Genomic DNA, 18,112 nt, shown 5'->3' with positions numbered 1-18,112 from the left:
GGTAGTACATTGTTTCCACGATTCTGAGGGATCAGATTTGTCATGTTCTGAGGTTGCCAAGAACTAGCCTCTCCCCGATAAGAGGAGATTCTAGTTGCACTGTGAGCTAGCTAATGCAAACAGGTTAACATTCTCGGTGGGGGTGCTCGGACCAGTCTGCCACCAAGTGGTAGCCCTCAGTTTATGTTATCCGAAGGCACAGATCTTGTATGGGTAATATACGAACTACACGACATGGTGCCGCCAACGTTGGTTGGGTACTTATTTAACATTAGAATCTGAGTAGTTCAGTCGTGCTATTCTCAGAGACCCCTACTCACAAAACGCCAGAGATTTCTGGGGTGGGCACAAAACTCCGCCACAGCTGAATAGGCAAAATATTCTGCTGGTTCATCAAGCTTGGAGGACTCGTTCCTATATTGTGCAAAACACCTTATCTTAGTTTCCTTGGAAAGTTATTTTGTGTTCTAAACACAATGACTAACCAAGAAGGAGATTTACATGTGTTAGAACAACAAAGGCCACACTCAGACGAGGAGGAAGATCCGAATTGAATAAAATGTCATTTAAAAAAAAAAAGATTTTTATTAGTTTTCAAAGGAGGAATGGAATAAAGTTTCATCCAAATATTAGACACTCACTCAGCCTTAAACTTCTTAAACACGGTTTAACAGCCAGAGGTGGCATAGTAGTATTCGCGATAGAGGCGCACGAAGATTTTCAAACAGAGGTATTTTATTCATGGGGTACATTCCCAGCAGCAAATGCAAGAACAAAAATGTTTCATTATTACACACATGATGACATACCCATGGAATACATTCCATATCAGGACATATATATATATTTTTTTTTTTTTTTTTTTTTGTGGAGTTTTATATACCGCGAACTAGACCCGAACCGAATCAGGTATCTGAGCGCTTTACATAGCACAAGTTACGTTTTTTACATGAGGACACACACTTTTATTATTATTTTTTTTAATTTTTAGGCACGGGGAGATTAAGTGATTTGCCCAGAATCACAGGAGGTTTTGGCGTCATTACCGAGACTCGAACCCAGATCCCGAGGTCGAGCGCCTTTGCCGTTAGACCAGCTCCTCTCCCCTAACCTTATAACTTTTACTAACATTGAAGTTCCACTAACGTACCAGGAGCATGCATACTGGTTTAAAGGTGCCCTCCCCCATAGAAGAAGAAAAGTAAGGCTTGATCCGTTCGGAGGACCAGGAGCAACATGGCCAATATTAGCAGCCTACCTACCACATCCTGACATTGACACAAAACCACAAGATGAATTACTCGAACAACACAAAGAGTTGATAAAACTTTACATGAACATGACGCTATTTGTCATGAGGACACTTACAGTCCAACCAGCAGTAGCTACAACTATTACAGCTCCTTCACAGAATACAGCAACTAAAATTACTCCACGAATATTACAGGCGGTAATGGGCAAAGTGCCCACAAAACGTGAACAGATACCATTCTGGATAGCTCAGAAAATAACACAGAAGCAGTATTCACAAATACTATCCAGCATGAAAAACACAGAATGCTGACAATATGCCAGCCCATGGGGATTACACCACAATTAGAGGATTATACCTCTTGGGTTACAATCTTCGCAGCCATCTATACTAGAACTCATGGTATACCATCCTTAGCTGTAATACCAGATGTATTAAGACAAATACAAAATGAGTACGGGCAGAACCTGCTCCGAACTTAGGGATGAAATTACTAGGTAATTACGCCCAGGTATCAGCAATAGTATTAGCAAATATTAAAGGAGAGGCCGCATCAGTGGCAATCTGCCAATTCTTACGGGCGTTTGGTCCTTTACAACAGGAACGTGAATTACCCAAAATTATAGAAGCTGCATACTCAGAATTGGGCAGAGACAGTTTGGGTGGGAAAGCTCTTACACCCCAATTAGTGGGCAGTCCTGAAAAGGATAATTCCAAGCAGACACCTGCTTCTCCTAAAAAGAAGTGTGATACTAATATTAAAAAACAAAATAACAGAGAAAAGAGATCTCAATCCAGAGGTGGATCTCCTCCACAGGAGCCCTCAGAAATGAGGTACAACCTCAGGAATAGGGATAATATTAGGAAATCTGACAGGTATCAGGATACTGATACACGTTCCTCTCGTTCCTTTCAGGGCTCGATGAAAAACTCAGAGAGAGAGAAGGACGATCAGAACACAAAGAAGAGCGTACAAAGTCCAGAGACCAGCAGCATGCTCAAGACTAAACTTCCAAAAAAAGAAGAAAAGCCAAAATCAAAACCTCGGTTTAAAAAGAAGAAAGTTGCAGGCCTGAAGATCAGACATGCCCAGAATTCCAAGGACACAACTTCTGAACAGGTAATGGGCTCTGACGATGCTAGACAGTGCGACAGAAGTAACAATAGCTTGCCAGAGCCTGATGGAATTTCTAGTGACAACGGACTTAAATGATTACATCACGGTGGAAACACCAGGTATGAGGGTAAGCGTCCCACATAAGTTACATGAAATAACACTCCAAATGGAGGGAGACAAAGCTCAAGAAAGTTAAAGGTCTCTTTTGGGAGAACCTGTCATCTGGTTATGTCATCCTATTAGTTGAACAAGATTGGCCACCAGCATTCGTTATAGAGTGCCCACGGGGAAAAATGTAATTTTTCCAGCTTTCTCCAATCTTGTTCCCATTCATATTAAACACACATATGCGCGGGATTGGGCAGATGCCCTAGCTCCAGCATTACACAAAAAATCATGCCGAATGGAATGAGGATTCAACCCACCATGTGATCCCGTTAAAAGTCTCACCAAATGCAGAGACAATATCCAATAAAGAAAGAAACTAAAAAACTGGTCAGGGAGATCTTAGATCAACTTGAATATCAAGGGGTCATTGAAACATGTACCTCACCAATGAACAATCCTTTGTTTCCTGTAATGAATCCGGACAACTCGTATTGTCTAGTTTTAGATTACAGATGTTAATACACATGCACAAAGACATTCGCTGTCCAAAATGCACACAGTGCCGCATTAATGAATAACATTGTGCAGAAGAAATACAAAACTACACTTGATATCTTAAATGGATTTTTCTGCCAAAATATAGCACCTGAAAGCAAGTATTTGACCGCACTCTCAGCTTTGGGGCCCCAGAACAAATATGTTGTCTCCCTCAAGGGTATAAGAACAGCCCGGGGGGTATTTTCAGCAAGAGTAACTGTGTTACTCCAAAATTTTGATGAGGAAGCATTGTCCTATGTGGATATTTATCTGACGGACGACGACTTAGAAAGGCACTTGACCCGGGTGAACACCATAATTGTGGGATTCGCCTCTAAGGGCTACAAATTTAATTTTAAAAAAAAATTGCCCACCTCCATGTCCTGTTTTTATGATATGAGCTGTCAAGTGAAGGGAAAAGTCTGGCAGCTAACTTTTTAGAAAAGTGTGGGCTGCTCCAACCTCCAAAATCATTAAAAAATGTACAATCAATATTGGGATTCCTAAATTTCAGCAGAACATACATTTAGGATTACGCAGAAAGAGTAAAACCTTTCTAGGACTTAATAAAACCTGACTTTTCAGTTAGACAATGGACACAGGAACACACAAACATCCTACATTCGCTACAAGAAGACATGCTTCAAAACACTTAGACGCGGGTAAACGTACGCAACTTAGTGATCCGTGTAATAGCGGGTCAGTGTACACCTACATAAACTTCAATGAAGGTGAAACAGTACCAATCGCTTACAAATCACACCTGTACCCAAACGCAAAAATACGTTTCACTTCAACAGAGAAAATCCTGACAGCAGTTCAGACCACTGTAGCTAGAGAAAGAGCTCTGGCTCAGGGAAAAATCATAATTTTCGGAACCCCGGACCAGCTTTAGAAGCTGTTACAAAAGCAAGCATTCCAAATGCAAAAGCCTTACATCCGAGATGGATACAAAGGGCTAATTAACTTACTGCAACGGATGTTGAATACAGATTTGATCCAAGTCAAACACACAAGCATTTCTGCAATACGAACAAGAATACACTCTACCGAATGAAATCTTGCCTCTAGATCAGTATGAATATATAATTTACACTGACAGATCTGCTCAGCCGGCCATAGGGAGTAAGCAGCAATACAGTGCGGCATGCAACATCATTAAAGGTCGTATGCGGGATGGAAAGTTCTATCCAAGTTGCATGTAAACACAGTCTCTAGGGGACTATACAGCACAGCTAGCAGAATTAAAAGCATTGATACTGGCACTAGTGAATACAGATCACAAATTCCCCACACTGATAGTGTGTGATTCCTTTTACTGTGTACAATTGTACAATTAATATTTACATAAACTGGAACAGAACCGGTTCAAAGACGCAAAAGGTGGCACATTTAAGCATAAAGTGCTATGGGAACAGGTAGTTGAGTTGAGAAACGAACTACCACGGGCTCACTTGATTCATACACTGAGTCATCAACGTTATGCCGTTCGCGTTAAAGGGAATTCATTGGCTGATGAAGCCACAAAGGGGGCTGTACACACAGCTTCCGTAGCTGCAATTACTTGTTCAAAACGAGGATAGACGGTGATATTATGGTTGCTGTCATTGCTTCATGCAAGGGCAGCTCAGCAGTACCACAGAAATATCCACTCAAGTACTCTTACAAGTTAGATGCAAACAACATTCCATATGCTCAGATTCCTGGAGTGGGGGATAGAGTAATACCAAATCTGATAGAGACATCTAGCGGCAGATTCCTGAACTTAGAATATCCCCAGGCGTGAGACTGGATCTGGAAATTTTTTGCAGCAGCACCTCTGCGCGCCGGGGGACTGCGCCACACAACCCTGCCCTGACGTTGTCCTCGTACGTGACGTCAGTGAGGTCATATAAGTCCCTCCCGCCGCACTGACGCCAGTTTCCTTCTTTTCCGCATACAACGTGGATGTGATGTGAGCTCCTCTGGCCTTTTTTCAGGCCTCATTTTCGACGCTTCGTGTCAAGAACAGTGTGCGATGCCTTCGGGCTTCAAATCTTGTCATTATTGTTTGTGGCAGATGTCTGCGACAGACCCGCATCTTATTTGTATGTGGTGTCTGGGCGAGCGCCAGGACTCCACAGACTGTGAAGCCTGCCAACGTCTGAAACCGAAGTCTCGGCGGGAGAGCCGTATGCAGCTTCTCTCGGCACGGCTGTCCCCTCTACTGTCCGGCTCCGCCGTCGATCACCCTCTGGGGTCCGGGGCCATCGTTCTCCACTTGGTAAGTCAAGGCTCTTGTCACCTAGGTCATCGACCTCACCTTTGTTGTCAGTGGCACTGGTTCCCGGAACTTTCCGGATGTGCGCTCCCGACGGCCCCCCCCCCCTCTATCTGCCCTTTCCGGGTGTAAGGGCGACTCGGCCACAAATGGAGGCCTTTGCTACTGCCTTGGATGCCTCACTTGGGTCCTCTCCCATTCCTGGGGCGTCCTTGGAGCCTTCGCTTCTTGTGGGGTCTCCGACGGACTCGCCAGCGGGTTCGCCCCCGGCGTCAATTGAGCACTTGCCTCCCAGGAGCGTCCGAGATGTAGTGTTGTTAGGGCGCGCCCCGCTGGGTCCCCCTCTATGCTCCACGTTGGGTCATTAGGGCACGACCCTCCTGGGTCACCCTCTGCATCCCACGGCACCTCTGACGGCAAAGCCCCGCATGGCTCCCTGTGGCGCTGCAGGTGTTTGTCCATGCTCATAGCTCTGACTTGAGCACACCCCAGCCTTCCGGGCAGGCGGCTGCCTGTCCGGAGCTAGGGTCGGCTCCGCTCCACCTCCGTTGCTTTCTCCGGAATCGGAGCCCGCTCTGGATGAGGTGGAGCTGGGGTGACGCCCGAAGATGGTCTCGTCTGCCCCGGCGACTTCTTCAGAAGCGGAGCTTGTCATACTTTCGTGCCGGACGGCGCCGACTCGACTCCAGAGGCTGCCGAGTCGGCATCTGACGAGGCAAAATTCGCACCGACACATGTCGTTTCGACGCCATGTTCTGGATTCTTCTGTAGAGGCCTCTGGACAAAGTTCAGCACCGCCCTTTCGCCTGGCGTCGCCGCAGCTGGTGCTGCCAGGGCCCCCTTGGAATTTGTATACCTTCCTCCGGAGCTCTCAGATCCGGCAGGCTGTTCGCCTCCCAACGAGCCCTGTCAGGATCCTCATTCTTCCATGGGGCTCCCTCCCGTGAGACTTTGGGTACACCCTCAGTGCCTTGGGAGGGTCAGCCTACAACCCTCTCCCACTGATGAGCTGTGTTCCCCTTCACAGAGGGTTACTGAGGCTGGTGAGGCTTTTTTGAGAGTGGTCTCTTCGGCCACCCGCATCTTGTATATGCAACCCCCCTGTACCCCCTTGTCGGTGGACCCCTTGCTGGAGGTCCTCCACCGTGGGTCTGGCAATGTGGAGCCACTTTTGCCTTTAGAGGCATCGATCTATGATGCCCTCTTGGGTACCTGGGTCCGACCTGCTTCATGTGGTCCGGTGGCACGCTCAGGTTTGCACCGCCACCGCCCAGGTCCACGTGACCCAGTCTGTCTTTTTGTGTACTCTGATGTGCAGGGGTTTGTGTTACAGACTGCCTTTCCTTCTCTGCCCCTCTAACGCTTCCTCCCTCTCGGGAGTTCAGGTGGCTCGAATCCTGGGGTAGAAACATCTTTGCATCCTCTAGTGCAGCCTTTCGGTCTTTAAATGTGTGTGTTTTGGCTCTGGCTACTTCTGCCTTGTGGGACTCTGCAGAGTCTTTGCTTACTGCCACCTCTGAAGGTGCTCGCACTGATCTTGTTTACTCCATTCGAGATGCCGTGACATGACCGAATTCACAATCCTTTCAGCCTTAGATACTGTGGATCCTTTGGACCGAGCCATGGCGAGTTCTGTTGCCTTAAGGCGTCATGCTTGGTTGCGAGACAGTGTCTTTCCTGAAAATATCCAGGAACGTCTGGTTGATTTACCCTTTGATGGGGTTTTGCTCCTTGATGGTCACGCCGAGTCAGCGGTTCACCGGCTGCTGGCGGGCTTTCATCCTCCCAATTAGGTCCTTTTAGACCTGTCTTTTGTGGTACTTTTTCGTTTTCGCATCCGTTATGTGTGCTCTATGTTTAACATTGGGCGTGAGCCTTTAGATATGCTCTGTGTTTAACATGAGCAGTGAGCCTTACGTCTTCTTTTTATGTGGTCAAGGGTGTTTGCCCTTTTATTAGCATCTCTTCGATGCATTTTGCTTTCAGTTGCCTGTTAGGCTTCTGTGACCATATTTCACAGGTTGCTGTGTCCTCTGCTTGTGGCTTTCAGCCGGTAGTTCAGCTCGGTAACGTCATTACGGTCCAGAACTCTTTTCATGGGTTTGGTTTATTGCTGCATTTTTTTCACCTGGCTTTTTGCCCTAAGAGGTGTCCCCTGTTGTCCTGGGTATACATACTCCATGTGGGGTATTTGTACGCTATTATATAGCCTTGCTTATCTCACCTGGGCCTGGAGGTGATGTGGGCTCCATGCGCCGATTAAATGTTCTATGTTTTTCTGTGGTGCCATCTACTTTCGCCATGGCAATCCATCTCTTTTGAAGGTTTCATGGTCTCTTCGTAAACGGCTCCTACCTGCTCTTCAATTTGCTGGTATAGTCCTGCATATACAATATGTCTACATGCCGGTTGCCTTGGTTTCCTCTTCCTACGTTGCCACCTCTTGTCATGGTTGCGAAGTTTGGACCAATATCTCCATGTGTGGGGGAGCCCTTTTTAGGTGGTTGCAAGTTGCCATAGGTTCCTCCTTGCTTCCACTTCCTGGTGTGATTTTCCAATTGTCATATGCTTCCTTTTTGGTGTTCAACACTATCCGTGTCTTTTGGAGTGTTGGTCTTAGATTTTAAGACTCTTTCCACCATTCGTTGATTTGGCGTTTTTGGCCTCTCCCTTCGGAGTGGCATAAACCTGTGGGACAGTTCTTCTTATGGCAGTGGTCATTAATTACTGTCAACAATTCTATATGGTGGTCGTTCCTCCTTCTGGCTTCGTGCTGCCTGGTCGGGCGCTCCTCTGTTCCTGTGTAAGTCCCTTAAGGTGTCTGTTGCTGTTTGCCGGCGGGATGTTCTACCTGCTTCAGCTGGTATGGGGTTGATGCTATTGCCTTTCCTTACCCTTTTGGGGTTGGGTGTGCACTTGGCATGCTTCTTGTCCTGCTGGCTATCTCCAATGCATTGCTCAGGTTCTGGTTTGCCTTTGGGCTCTTGCCACTGGACCTTTCAGCCTCCTTTTATAACTGGTCTATTAGACGCTGGTTGCATCTCTTCAAGTTCATTCCAAGCTTGGGTTAATGCACTTTTCGTGCACCATTTAGCGGAGAGTGATCCTTCTTCCTCTGTCTCTCTCTCTCTCTCTCTCTCTCTCTCTCTCTCTCTCTCTCTCTATCTTCTGAGAATCATACTGTTCTACCGGTCATTTTTCTATTGGTACGGTGTGGCGCCATTCTGGCATGTTGTCGGATATAATTTATCCTGAGACTTCTGCTCTTTAATCTGCTTGGGTTGCTGTCGCACTGTTCTGCCGCAGTTTTTCCCCTTTATCCGTCATCCTGTTGCCGGATCACATGCCTGGCGCTTTCTGTTGTCCTGTCGCAGACCCGCCCCCCTTTTGTGGTATGGCTGTGGTATATATTCTAAGTTAACCCCTTCGGGGCTGATGACGAGCTCAGCTCGTCATGAGCATAACCTGCCGTACGCTGACGAGCTGAGCTCGTCATGTAACGCGGGTTTTTGCGAATCGCAGCGCGCAGCGGGAAAACCACTAGCGCGCATGCGGTTAAGGAATTTGGGCTAGATGTCGCTATCAAATCTTCGAGTTACTTACCTTCAGTAATGATGTGTCTGGTAGAGACATTGCCTCGACGCAGATTCTTTAATGTCCACCCAGCCTCTCTGTTCTGCGTGGACCTTTTCTGGTGGTGTTATCCACTGGCCTCTTCAGTTGCCATTGGGTTTTATCTTCAGGGGGTTCAGGTTGTTGCACTCCTCTGGGTGCTTTCATATACAGTTAACCTCTGCTGAGGGGCTTCTTTTCTGTTATGTGGTCCCTTTGATTCACAGGAAGGTTTGTTTTCCTCTCCAGTTCCCTTCCCTTCTGTCTGCTATACTGCCTCGGGGTCCTAGTCTCCTCGCTGTTATCCTCTTTGAGGGTCGGTTGTGCTCTGTTTCCTACCTCTGCTTTTAGAGGGGGATGGCGAGTCTTCTCTTGCTTTCCTTCAGTGGACTGTTGTTCTTTCTGTGTTCTGTTCTAGCTGGACGGCACACTTCCACATGTCACTATCAGGCTATTTCTGTCTGTTGGAATATTCTTCTCTTGTTGCACTCAGGTAGGGGTCTTCCTTCGCTTGCCCTGCATGCTCTTTCTCACAGTCTCCACTTATTGTGTAGGAAGTGTCTTTCTATCCTTTGGATGGTGACTCCCACCAACCCCTTCTTTATTCACGGAATTTCATTCCTCGCATACTGTTCCCATACTTTCGCAGTTTTTAGTTGGTGGCTATGCATTGTGCCGTGGAAAAGTTTCTCTGAAGAAAACTGACGTCAGCGCGCCGGGAGGGACTTATATGACCTCACTGACGTAACATACGAGGACGACTTCAGGGCGGCGTTGTGTGGCGCCGTCCCCCGGCGCGCAGAGGTGCTGCTGCATAATAATTCTGGATCCAATCTCATGCCTGGGGATATTCTAAGTTAAGGAATCTGCGGCTAGACAGCGTCTGTACCGGATACATTGTTACCGAAGGTAAGTAACTCATACATATGGATCGTAGACAAGGTTTGATTGTTGCACCACATGAGGGTTTGGGCTCTGTGCATACAGGAGTTACAGCGACTATTTCATTATTGAAACAGCGCTATATGTGGCCAAGTCTAACAAAGCAAACTAAACACTATGTTTTGAAATGTGATATCTGGCAGCAGATGAAAGGCTCCACCATAACACGCCCGGCACAGACACCGTTGTTAATATCAGACAAACCTCTTGCTTGTGTGCATCTGGACCACTGCTGCCCCTTACAATCCAGAGGGGCTTACAAGTGTATCTTGGTTACAGTGGATTCATGCTCAAGATTCCTATGGGTTTGGCCTCAGCACTCGGCTGAAGCTCAAACTGTTATCAAAGATTTGCGAGTCTTTATGGGGACATACACAGTTGGTAGGTTACATTCTGACCGTGGCCCAGCGTTTAGCTCTCTGGCTTACAAAAAGGCCATGGAAAGTATGGGTGTAGCATTGCGGTACTCCTCTCCGTACATTCTGAGGTAAATTCGGTAGTGGAAAGGAAAAACAGGAACCTAAAGCAATCTTCAACAGCTAGGGTATTAGGCAGGGGCGGTAGTTGGGTCAATCATCTATATGGGGTACAGAGAGCCCTCAACAACCAGACAAGAAGTTCTCTAGGGGGTGTCACTCCTTACGAGGTCCTATTTGGGACGAGAATGTGGGTACCTGATCTTGATTGTGAAGGCACAGTGGCGGATGAAAAACCTTTTGACATTCATAACCGTAATGTGTAGGTGAAACGAACAGCCACTGGGGAAGTCAAGGCAGTTATAGCAAGACCTGTCTGGATCCCAACAGTCGGGGATCTGGTCAGAGAGAAAATTGCGGATAAAAAATAATTTGGACCATCATACAGGAAGCCTGTATCAGTCCTAGCAATTCAAGGAACAAGCACTGTGCTTGTGCCTCCTCTTGCTGGGAAAAAGGAGAAAAGATTTGTCTCAATTGACCGAATCAAACAAACCTATGTGGCCGATACTGAGTAGTAGGCCACGTTGACTCCAAAGTAGCAGAAGCCCTCCTCTCACTACAATTCAAGAAGTTCAAACGGAAACACTCATCAGGTTTGAAGAGTCACCTATACCGAATGAAGGACTATGCAACAATGCTATGGAACTTGTTCCCCTTGAACCAGAAGTTAATCTTCAAAATGAAACACAAAATAACAGACGTCTACATGCCTTGACAAGAGCCAAATACGATTTCAACAAATCCTGATGAAATTCCTTTTTTTTTTGTTTCGTAATTTTTTATCATCACAGGAACAATTATGATAATAGCATTCAACATGTAACAATTCATACTAGATAAATTAATACATTATAAGTAGAAATATATATATAGGAGATAAGTACTATTTGTTAAAAAATAGGATATATGTATGTGAATAAATACGTAAATAAAGAATTGAATAACTATAAGAATGAAAAAGAATAAAATAAAAAAGGGGGCTTTGAGATAATAGATAATGTGAACAGGTACAGGAAAGAAGTTAGATATCAAATAGTATAATATGACATGAGATAAGATAAGATCGGATAAGATAATATACAATATGATAAAATAGAATAAGATAACCAGAGGTGGGAAAGAGTAAAGGGTAAAAAGGGGAAGAATATAATTGGACTAAGGTAGAGAAATAGTAGCATTGGGGGTATTAACATCAATATCAATACCACTATTCATAATCAAGTAAGGTGACCAAACCTGAAGGAATATGTCAGTTTGATTCTGGAGGTTGTAAATCACTTTTCCGTGTGATGCTGTGTGTATCATAGTTGTCAGCCATTCTTCTTGTTAAGGAGGAGATGTGGATTTCCAATGACGTAAGATGCACATTTTGGCGGTGGCCAGTGCTGTATGAAAAAGACGACGGGATTTGGAAAGTTTTGGGGAGAGAAGGAGATCATGAAGAAGTATATTAGCAGATGTAAGCCGAAGAGATACAGGCATTGTAGATCGTAAGATTTTACCTACATAAGTCCAGTAAGGGTGTATCATTGGGCAGTAACATAAAATGTGTGTGGAGTCACAATTGGTATTAGGGCACCTCCAGCAGTTAGCATGTTAGAGTAACCCAGCCTTCTGTAGTTTTGCATGGGACCAATGCTACTCATGATGGATTTTGAAAAGGCAGAATTTTAGTCAAGCTTCACTGGTGCCTTTGTCTAAATTTTCCAGTATTTCCTCCCATTCCTCATCAGTGTAAGATACTGAAAGCCGATTCTGGCATTAGAGTTGTAGCGTCTGTGACAGGGGTTGAGAGTGAAGGTGCATTGTAAAAATTTTGTAGAGACCAGATATTACTCCTTTATGTTTACTCCAAATGTTTAAATATGTGACTGCGTGACGTTTGAAGCATGGAAGAAGATAGAGGGAGCTGCTTTTTCAAACATTGTTGAAGTTGAGTATACTTCGAAGATTGATGCAATGGAAGACCAAATTCTGATTCAAGTTGTGTGAAGGATTTAAAATCACCATAGTGGAGAAGCTGATCTAGGGTTTGAATACCTGCTAGATGCCATAGTGACCATGATAGCACTTTCAGATTGATATGAATACTGGTATTGTTGCAAATAGGTGCTTTTTCATGAATGCTTGGATTTAAATCTAATAAGCAGTGTGCTCTTTGCCAGGACTTGAGCATTGCTGATAAAATTGGATTTTTAGATTGCTGACAAGCGATTTTAATACCTTATAATGCAGAAATGCCTGGATAAGTAACTAAGAGATGCCGTTCTATATGAACCCATTGAGGAACATCAGAAATTCCCAGTAGCATATATGATAGTTGTGAAATTTGTAACGCCAGGTTATAATGTTCAATTGAAGGGAGACCCGTTCCTCCAAAACTGTGGTGTGCTTTTAATTTAGTTATAGCTAAATGAAGTTTCGTGGGACCCCATGTAAAAGATTTTATTTTAGAATCTATAAGTCGCAGCGTAGATAAGGGAATGCGAAGAGGAAGCATGCCTAAGGTATATAAAAATGTGGTAAAGTAACCATTTTAACAGCTTTCACTCTTCCCCACATGGAAAGATTTTGAATTTTCCATTTATCAAAATCACGTTGCATTTGGGTAATCGATGGATTAGGATTGTCTGAAACCATACATTCCGTACCTTTATTTATTAATATACCTAAATACTTAAGGTGTGAGGATTGCCAATGGAAAGGGAAACCATGCATAGCTGCTTTTGTGGTACCATCAGACATTGGTAAAGCTTCACTTTTGTCCCAATTCATTTTATAACCTAAGAAGGATGAAAAGTTTTCTATGATTTAGAGTAAAGATTCCCTAACACAGACCTAAAAGTAGTAACATTAAATGTCAGGGGCATGCGCACAGCAGGGAAAAGATATGGGATTTATGCATACATGAAGACAGCAAGCCCAGATAGTGCTTCTCCAGGAGACGCATCTTACGGGGCAGAGGTGGATTGTCTACAGAAGAGATGGAGGGGTATCATTTGTGCTACAACATACTCCGCATTTGCCAGGGGAACCCTAATCTGGATCAGATCGGGATCCCCTTTAAAGAACAGTCCAGGGTAGTGGATAAAGAAGGTCGATACTCTATGATAGCGGGTCAACTTGAGGGCAGGGATGTACTGATCTGCAGTATTTATGCCCTAACGTGGAGCAAGAACAGTACTGGACCCGTCTCACAGGGGTCTTAGCACACTACACAGCCATGCCATGGTTATTGGGAGGGGACCACAACTGTATCCTTGACATCCACTTAGATAGATCTCACCCCCTGCTGGCACGTTCACCTTCACCTAAACAGATGGAGCAGTTTAAGCACTGGGTCACCCAATGGACACTAGTAGATGCCTGGAGAGAAAAGAATCCCAATACTAAGCTATACTCATTCTACTCCACCCCGCATAACCTCAGGGTGCGTCTTGATAGATTTTTATGCTCAACCACATTACTCCCCCCAAATACAACACACAGACTACCTGGGTAGGGTATTGTCTGACCACGATGCACAAGCTGGGACACTTAGATGGAGGCCACCGCGCCCTCCGATACCCACGTGGAAGTTACCTAGGGAATGCCTCACTGATCAGGCATTTTGCCATACCCATGGCGACCATATCCGGGAATACTTCACACTAAAAGCAAATACAGCATCATCCAGATTAGTAGAATGGGACGCATTCAAGGTTGAAGCAAGAGGCCATTGCATCCAACACATAGTAGGGGTGAGGCAAGTGCTAGAACAGTCACTACAAACAGCAGAGACAAGCCTAGCAGACCTGACGAAACGGCTAGATAGAGGAGACGCAACTCCCGAACAGGTGGGGACAGCAAAAACAGTCTATGCGGAAACTATGGGTGACCTCCATAAATAAAATTTTAGAAAGTATGCTGCCCAGGTGCATCGCGAGGGAAATAGGGTGGGTACACTTTTAGCCTGGCTAGCAAAACAAGACGCGGACATGCCACTTATCATGTCGTTGAAGGATAAGACGGGGGCTCTTAGGAAATCACAAGGGAACATACTTCGCATCTTCCACGACTATTACATGGACATCTATCGGGCCCCACCACCGCCATCGCGCCTGACACTAACCCAATTTTTTCAATCCGTGCCCCTACCCAGTATCCCACCGGCAGACAGAACGGCACTAGATAAGAAGATACAATCCCCAGAGATCACACATGCAATCAGAGCACTGGCACGGCAAAAAGCGCCAGGAATGGATGGCTTTCCCCTTAAATACTATACTACCTTTCGGGGGCAGTTCTCCCCCCACCTTGTATCAATGTATGACGATGCACTGAAACGACACAAACTCCCCAGATCGCTCCGGAAATCTACCCTGATAACCTTCCTTGAACCATAAAGAGATCCCACACTGCCACCCTCCTACAGACCTATAACATCACTCAACGCAGACTGTAAAATATTAGGAAAGATACTGGCAGATCATTATATTCAGATTCTCCCACAGCTAATCCACCCAAACCAAAATGGCTTCCTCCCTAGGCGTAATGTGTCACTGAACATACAAAGGCTCTTCCACATACAAGACAGAGCACGGGAACACTTCCCTCGAGCAGCCTGCCTAATTCTAGACCTGGAGAAGGCCTTTGATACACTCTTATGGCCGAATGTATGACGTTACAACGCATACATTCACAACGCATACCATCACAACGCAACTTTTACAATTTTAATTTTTTAATTTTAATTAGGCTGCGGGGTTTTAGGTTTAAACCTATAATAACTGATAAAACCCCACTGAAAGAAAAATAGCCCTCACCGGTAAAAACATATAAACACTGAAAAAACACATGCATAACCACAAACTAAATGCCATTCAAAGAAAGGAAAAAGAAAGTGAAAGAGTCATTTTGTTCTTACTGAAGGGGTCAATAAAATGTAACTTTGTTATACAAGCTAGCAGTAAGAAAGACTGGCTGACATTATTCTGCTTGAGTTTTGCTCTTTAGGGATGCCACTAAAATATTGTTTCTTCTTCCTTTTACTTTTTTCAGTTTTATGGCCTTTGGTCTAAAGATGCAGGGTTTAGTTTCACGTTTTAGGTTCAGTTTAATTATTTCATAAACTGTAGAGAATCAGGACATATCAAACTCACATTTTATATTTTGGCTGCATTTGATTCTTTCACTGATAGGTAAAATGGCTAGTTTCATAAAAATCTTTCCTAATATGTGTCATCACATTTACCCACAGAGAATGGGTAAAAACCCTTAATACATCAGACCATAGTTTCTAGTGGGTCAGTATTGATAGTCGGTGAATTGCCAACACCTCAGGCTTTAAACATTAAATGCAAGGTATAGTGACAAGTTTATATATCACCAAGCATCTGGGATAGTGGTGAAAACGTGACACCAGACGTTTGGAATCAATCAATCAATCAGGTCATTTATAGAGCGCACTACTCACCCGTAGGGTCTCAAGGCGCTGGGTGGGAGGGGGGTGCCGTTACTGCTCGAACAGCCAGGTCTTGAGCTTCTTCCTGAAGGAGAGGTGGTCTTGGGTCAGGCGCAGGTCGGTCGGGAGTGAGTTCCAGGTCTTGGCGGCCAGGTAGGAGAAGGACCTTCCTCCTGTTGTCGCTCTTCGGATGCGGGGGACGGCGGCGAGGGCGTGGTTGGTTGATCTGAGGAGGCGCTTGGGAGTGTAGAAGTTGATCCGGTTGTTGGAAAACATGGAACACAGTGTCTCTTATTATGCTCTGCAAAAAAGGTTCTTTCCAAGTTCAACAAAGATTGGAGTGATATTGTTTGTATTTGTAGTGATTCAGCTACGTATATAAAAAATGTGTGTGATGACCTGTCAAAATTGATACCCAAGCTGAAGTGATTCCCTATAGGAGATCCTTGCCACTTGTTAGATGGTATGCTGAAAGCATCTTTACAATCTTCAGAGTTAATGAGGGATGCCATTGACTTCTTAGTCCATTCTGGTGCACTTTTTTCTTATGCCCAGGAACTAAAATGCAAATATTTATCATTTCATGCTTTATGTGGCATCAAAGAAAGAGTCATCCCAACTGTGTCCCTTAGCTGACGGTTCTCAGCCCAAGGGGCTATGAATGTTGAGAGGGCGTTTTCACAGAGGTTTACATGGGAAGGAAAGCGCGAGCGCACATGACCAAAGACTCACTGAAAAAGTATTGTATGGTGTACTACAATAAGATTATTTTGCAAAAATCTCTTTGGACCTAATATACACTATACGTACACTGTCTATATACCATGTTCTTTCAGTGCAGAAAACAAGCAATGATAAAAGCAAAACGTTCCATAAACACCGGAAAAACACTTTTTCTGTTGTTTTTATTGGCGTGAAAATGTATAACTACTGATAACAACTGTTTTTTAAGATATTGAAAACACTGAAAAAACCCCACCAGAATTTACCAAAAATAGAAACTGAAAACAGGACAGCCTAATTTTAATTAATATATTTTTACTTTACTATTCTAACTCCTGGGGGGTCTAATAGTAGGTTAAGTTTTGAATAGTGTAGGGGTTAAAATTACTATTCTAACTTCAGGGGGGTGTAATAGTAGGGTAAATGTTGGATAGTGTAGGGGTTAAAATTACTATTCTAACTTGAGGGTGGTGTAATAGTAGGGTAAATGTTGGATAGTGTAGGGGTTAAAATTACTATTCTAACTCCAGGGGGGTGTAATCCTAGGGTAAGTGTTGGATAGTGTAGGGGTTAAAAGTACTATTCTAACTCCAGGGGGGTGTAATAGTTGGGTAAGTGTTGGATAGTGTAGGGGTTAAAATTACAATTCTAACTCCAGGGGGGTGTAATCCTAGGGTAAGTGTTGGATAGTGTAGGGGCTAAAATGACTATTCTAACTCCATGGGGTGTAATAGTAGGGTAAGTGTTGGATAGGTTAGGGGTTACATTTACTATTCTATCTCCAGTGGGGTGTAATAGTAGGGTAAGTGTTGGATAGTGTAGGGGTTAAAATTACTATTCTAACTCCAGGGGGGTGTAATACTAGGGTAAGTGTTGGATAGTGTAGGGGTTAAAAATACTATTCTAACTCCAGGGGGGTGTAATACTAGGGTAAGTGTTGGATAGAGTAGAGGTTAAAATTACTATTCTAACTCCAGGGGGGTGTAATACTAGGGTAAGTGTTGGATAGAGTAGGGGTTAAAATTACTATTCTAACTCCAGGGGGGTGTAATAGTCTGGTAAGTGTTGGATAGTGTAGGGGTTAAAATTACTATTCTAACTCCAGGGGGTTTAATTAAAATAAATTAAATTAAAATTAAATTTAATTAAAATATTTAAATTAATTCATGTAAATTAAAAATTTTAAAATATTTAATTAGAATATTATAATTATTTTAAGCAAATTAAATAAAAATTAAAATTACATTTAATGACAATTTTAAAATTAATTAAATTATTTATATTTAAAATACAATTACATTAAAATTAAAAATAATTATAGTAATTAAATTAATCTAAGAAAATTATATTAAAATTAAATTAATAATATTTAAATTAAATACTTACCTATACTTACTTTGTAATGGCATGCGTTATAACAGCATCTGCGTTGTAATGGCATGCGTTGTAATAGCATGTGTTGTAATGGATCTTGCGTTGTAAAAGTTTCGTTGTAATGGTAGTGCGTTGTGAAAGTTGCCTTGTGATGGTTGTTTCCCCTTATGGCCCTATCTATTCGCCACCCTCTGGAAGGCGCAGGTGGGCCCGACCCTACTGGCATATACACAACTTCTTTACAAGGGCCTCACCAACCGGGTAA

Source organism: Lissotriton helveticus, chromosome 12 (assembly GCF_964261635.1).
Source record: "Lissotriton helveticus chromosome 12, aLisHel1.1, whole genome shotgun sequence".
In the NCBI taxonomy this organism is placed as follows: domain Eukaryota; kingdom Metazoa; phylum Chordata; class Amphibia; order Caudata; family Salamandridae; genus Lissotriton; species Lissotriton helveticus.
The sequence above is the reverse complement of the archived record's forward strand: the minus strand, read 5'-3'. Positions refer to the sequence as shown.